Below are 4,674 nucleotides of genomic sequence, written 5' to 3'. Positions count from 1 at the left end.
ACATTAGAAGCAACTCTGAAACTTAACCTAAGCGTTTTTCGAAGCTACTTTTTGGCTAACTTCTTATAGGAAGGTCTAGGAGCTCTGAAAATGAACGTGCGCGTCTTTCACTCTTCCCGAGGGACTTAGAAGAATTTTGTGATATTTTTTATTAAAATGGTGTATAAGGGTATATATATATATAAATTTATTTTATGCACTTTATATGAGCTGGCGATTTCTAAGTCTGTGGTTCCGAGAGGGGGTAACCAGGCTCACTAATAAAGGTCAAGCCACTTGGCTGCCAGAATGCCCTGCTTCAGCACAGACCAGTAAGGCATTGTGATAAGCGTATCCCCGGTATAGTCAGGGGTTAATGGGAGTCGTCCCCGTCCCCCCAGTATATGGCCAGAACCATGGACCCGGTATTTGTGGTTCGGACTGTCTCCAACCAGCCATAATGTTGTGAGAGTGAAATTATGTCTAAGTCCAGCTTCGGTACATTAGAAGCAACTCTGAAACTTAACCTAAGCGTTTTTCGAAGCTACTTTTTGGCTAACTTCTTATAGGAAGGTCTAGGAGCTCTGAAAATGAACGTGCGCGTCTTTCACTCTTCTCGAGGGACTTAGAAGAATTTTGTGATATTTTTTATTAAAATGGTGTATAAGGGTATATATATATAAATTTATTTTATGCACTTTATATGAGCTGGCGATTTCTAAGTCTGTGGTTCCGAGAGGGGGTAACCAGGCTCACTAATAAAGGTCAAGCCACTTGGCTGCCAGAATGCCCTGCTTCAGCACAGACCAGTAAGGCATTGTGATAAGCGTATCCCCGGTATAGTCAGGGGTTAATGGGAGTCGTCCCCGTCCCCCCAGTATATGGCCAGAACCATGGACCCGGTATTTGTGGTTCGGACTGTCTCCAACCAGCCATAATGTTGTGAGAGTGAAATTATGTCTAAGTCCAGCTTTGGTACATTAGATGCAACTCTGAGACTTAACCTAAGCGTTTTTCGAAGCTACTTTTTGGCTAACTTCTTATAGGAAGGTCTAGGAGCTCTGAAAATGAACGTGCGCGTCTTTCACTCTTCCCGAGGGACTTAGAAGAATTTTGTGATATTTTTTATTAAAATGGTGTATAAGGGTATATATATAAATCTATTTTATGCATGTATATGAGCTGGCGATTTCTAAGTCTGTGGTTCCGAGAGGGGGTAACCAGACTCACTAATAAAGGTCAAGCCACTTGGATGCCAGAATGCCCTGCTTCAGCACAGACCAGTAAGGCATTGTGATAAGCGTATCCCCGGTATAGTCAGGGGTTAATGGGAGTCGTCCCCGTCCCCCCATTATACGCCCAGAACCATGGACCCGGTACTTGTGGTTCGGACTGTCTCCAACCAGCCATAATGTTGTGAGAGTGAAATTATGTCTAAGTCCAGCTTTGGTACATTAGAAGTACCTCTGAAACTTAACCTAAGCGTTTTTCGAAGCTACTTTTTGGCTAACTTCTTATAGGAAGGTCTAGGAGCTCTGAAAATGAACGTGCGCGTCTTTCACTCTTCCCGAGGGACTTAGAAGAATTTTGTGATATTTTTTATTTAAATGGTGTATAAGGGTATATATATAAATATATTTTATGCACTGTATATGAGCTGGCGATTTCTAAGTCTGTGGTTCCGAGAGGGGGTAACCAGGCTCACTAATAAAGGTCAAGCTACTTTGATGCCAGAATGCCCTGCTTCAGCACAGACCAGTAAGGCATTGTGATAAGCGTATCCCCGGTATAGTCAGGGGTTAATGGGAGTCGTCCCCGTCCCCCCAGTATACGCCCAGAACCATGGACCCGGTACTTGTGGTTCGGACTGTCTCCAACCAGCCATAATGTTGTGAGAGTGAAATTATGTCTAAGTCCAGCTTTGGTACATTAGAAGCAACTCTGAAACTTAACCTAAGCGTTTTTCGAAGCTACTTTTTGGCTAACTTCTTATAGGAATGTCTAGGAGCACTGAAAATGAACGTGCGCGTCTTTCACTCTTCCTGAGGGACTTAGAAGAATTTTGTGATATTTTTTATTAAAATGATGTATAAGGGTATATATATAAATATATTTTATGCACTGTATATGAGCTGGCGATTTCTAAGTCTGTGGTTACGAGAGGGGGTAACCAGGCTCACTAATAAAAGTCAAGCCAATTGGCTGCCAGAATGCCCTGCTTCAGCACAGACCAGAAAGGCATTGTGATAAGCGTATCCCCGGTATAGTCAGGGGTTAATGGGAGTCGTTCCCGTCCCCCCAGTATATGGCCAGAACCATGGACCCGGTATTTGTGGTTCGGACTGTCTCCAACCAGCCATAATGTTGTGAGAGTGAAATTATGTCTAAGTCCAGCTTCGGTACATTAGATGCAACTCTGAAACTTAACCTAAGCGTTTTTCGAAGCTACTTTTTGGCTAACTTATTATAGGAAGGTCTAGGAGCTCTGAAAATGAACGTGCGCGTCTTTCACTCTTCCCGAGGGACGTAGAAGAATTTTGTGATATTTTTTATTAAAATGGTGTATAAGGGTATATATATAAATCTATTTTATGCATGTATATGAGCTGGCGATTTCTAAGTCTGTGGTTCCGAGAGGGGGTAACCAGACTCACTAATAAAGGTCAAGCCACTTGGATGCCAGAATGCCCTGCTTCAGCACAGACCAGTAAGGCATTGTGATAAGCGTATCCCCGGTATAGTCAGGGGTTAATGGGAGTCGTCCCCGTCCCCCCATTATACGCCCAGAACCATGGACCCGGTACTTGTGGTTCGGACTGTCTCCAACCAGCCATAATGTTGTGAGAGTGAAATTATGTCTAAGTCCAGCTTTGGTACATTAGAAGTACCTCTGAAACTTAACCTAAGCGTTTTTCGAAGCTACTTTTTGGCTAACTTCTTATAGGAAGGTCTAGGAGCTCTGAAAATGAACGTGCGCGTCTTTCACTCTTCCCGAGGGACTTAGAAGAATTTTGTGATATTTTTTATTTAAATGGTGTATAAGGGTATATATATAAATATATTTTATGCACTGTATATGAGCTGGCGATTTCTAAGTCTATGGCTCCGAGAGGGGGTAACCAGGCTCACTAATAAAGGTCAAGCTACTTTGATGCCAGAATGCCCTGCTTCAGCACAGACCAGTAAGGCATTGTGATAAGCGTATCCCCGGTATAGTCAGGGGTTAATGGGAGTCGTCCCCGTCCCCCCAGTATACGCCCAGAACCATGGACCCGGTACTTGTGGTTCGGACTGTCTCCAACCAGCCATAATGTTGTGAGAGTGAAATTATGTCTAAGTCCAGCTTCGGTACATTAGATGCAACTCTGAAAATTTACCTAAGCGTTTTTCGAAGCTACTTTTTGGCTAACTTCTTATAGGAAGGTCTAGGAGCTCTGAAAATGAACGTGCGCGTCTTTCACTCTTCCCGAGGGACTTAGAAGAATTTTGTGATATTTTTTATTAAAATGGTGTATAAGGGTATATATATAAATATATTTTATGCACTGTATATGAGCTGGCGATTTCTAAGTCTGTGGTTCCGAGAGGGGGTAACCAGGCTCACTAATAAAAGTCAAGCCAATTGGCTGCCAGAATGCCCTGCTTCAGCACAGACCAGAAAGGCATTGTGATAAGCGTATCCCCGGTATAGTCAGGGGTTAATGGGAGTCGTCCCCGTCCCCCCAGTATACGCCCAGAACCATGGACCCGGTATTTGTGGTTTGGACTGTCTCCAACCAGCCATAATGTTGTGAGAGTGAAATTATGTCTAAGTCCAGCTTCGGTACATTAGATGCAACTCTGAAACTTAACCTAAGCGTTTTTCGAAGCTACTTTTTGGCTAACTTCTTATAGGAAGGTCTAGGAGCTCTGAAAATGAACGTGCGCGTCTTTCACTCTTTCCGAGGGACTTAGAAGAATTTTGTGATATTTTTTATTAAAATGGTGTATAAGGGTATATATATAAATATATTTTATGCATGTATATGAGCTGGCGATTTCTAAGTCTGTGGTTCCGAGAGGGGGTAACCAGGCTCACTAATAAAAGTCAAGCCAATTGGCTGCCAGAATGCCCTGCTTCAGCACAGACCAGAAAGGCATTGTGATAAGCGTATCCCCGGTATAGTCAGAGGTTAATGGGAGTCGTCCCCGTCCCCCCAGTATATGGCCAGAACCATGGACCCGGTAATTGTGGTTCGGACTGTCTCCAACCAGCCATAATGTTGTGAGAGTGAAATTATGTCTAAGTCCAGCTTCGGTACATTAGATGCAACTCTGAAACTTAACCTAAGCGTTTTTCGAAGCTACTTTTTGGCTTACTTCTTATAGGAAGGTCTAGGAGCTCTGAAAATGAACGTGCGCGTCTTTCACTCTTCCCGAGGGACTTAGAAGAATTTTGTGATATTTTTTATTAAAATGGTGTATAAGGGTATATATATAAATATATTTTATGCACTGTATATGAGCTGGCGATTTCTAAGTCTGTGGTTCCGAGAGGGGGTAACCAGGCTCACTAATAAAGGTCAAGCCACTTGGCTGCCAGAATGCCCTGCTTCAGCACAGACCAGTAAGGCATTGTGATAAGCATATCCCCGGTATAGTCAGGGGTTAATGGGAGTCGTCCCCGTCCCCCCAGTATATGGCCAGAACCATGGA

This window comes from Ascaphus truei, chromosome 2 (assembly GCF_040206685.1).
Source record: "Ascaphus truei isolate aAscTru1 chromosome 2, aAscTru1.hap1, whole genome shotgun sequence".
Lineage (NCBI taxonomy): Eukaryota > Metazoa > Chordata > Amphibia > Anura > Ascaphidae > Ascaphus > Ascaphus truei.
Note: the sequence above shows the minus strand (reverse complement) of the source record.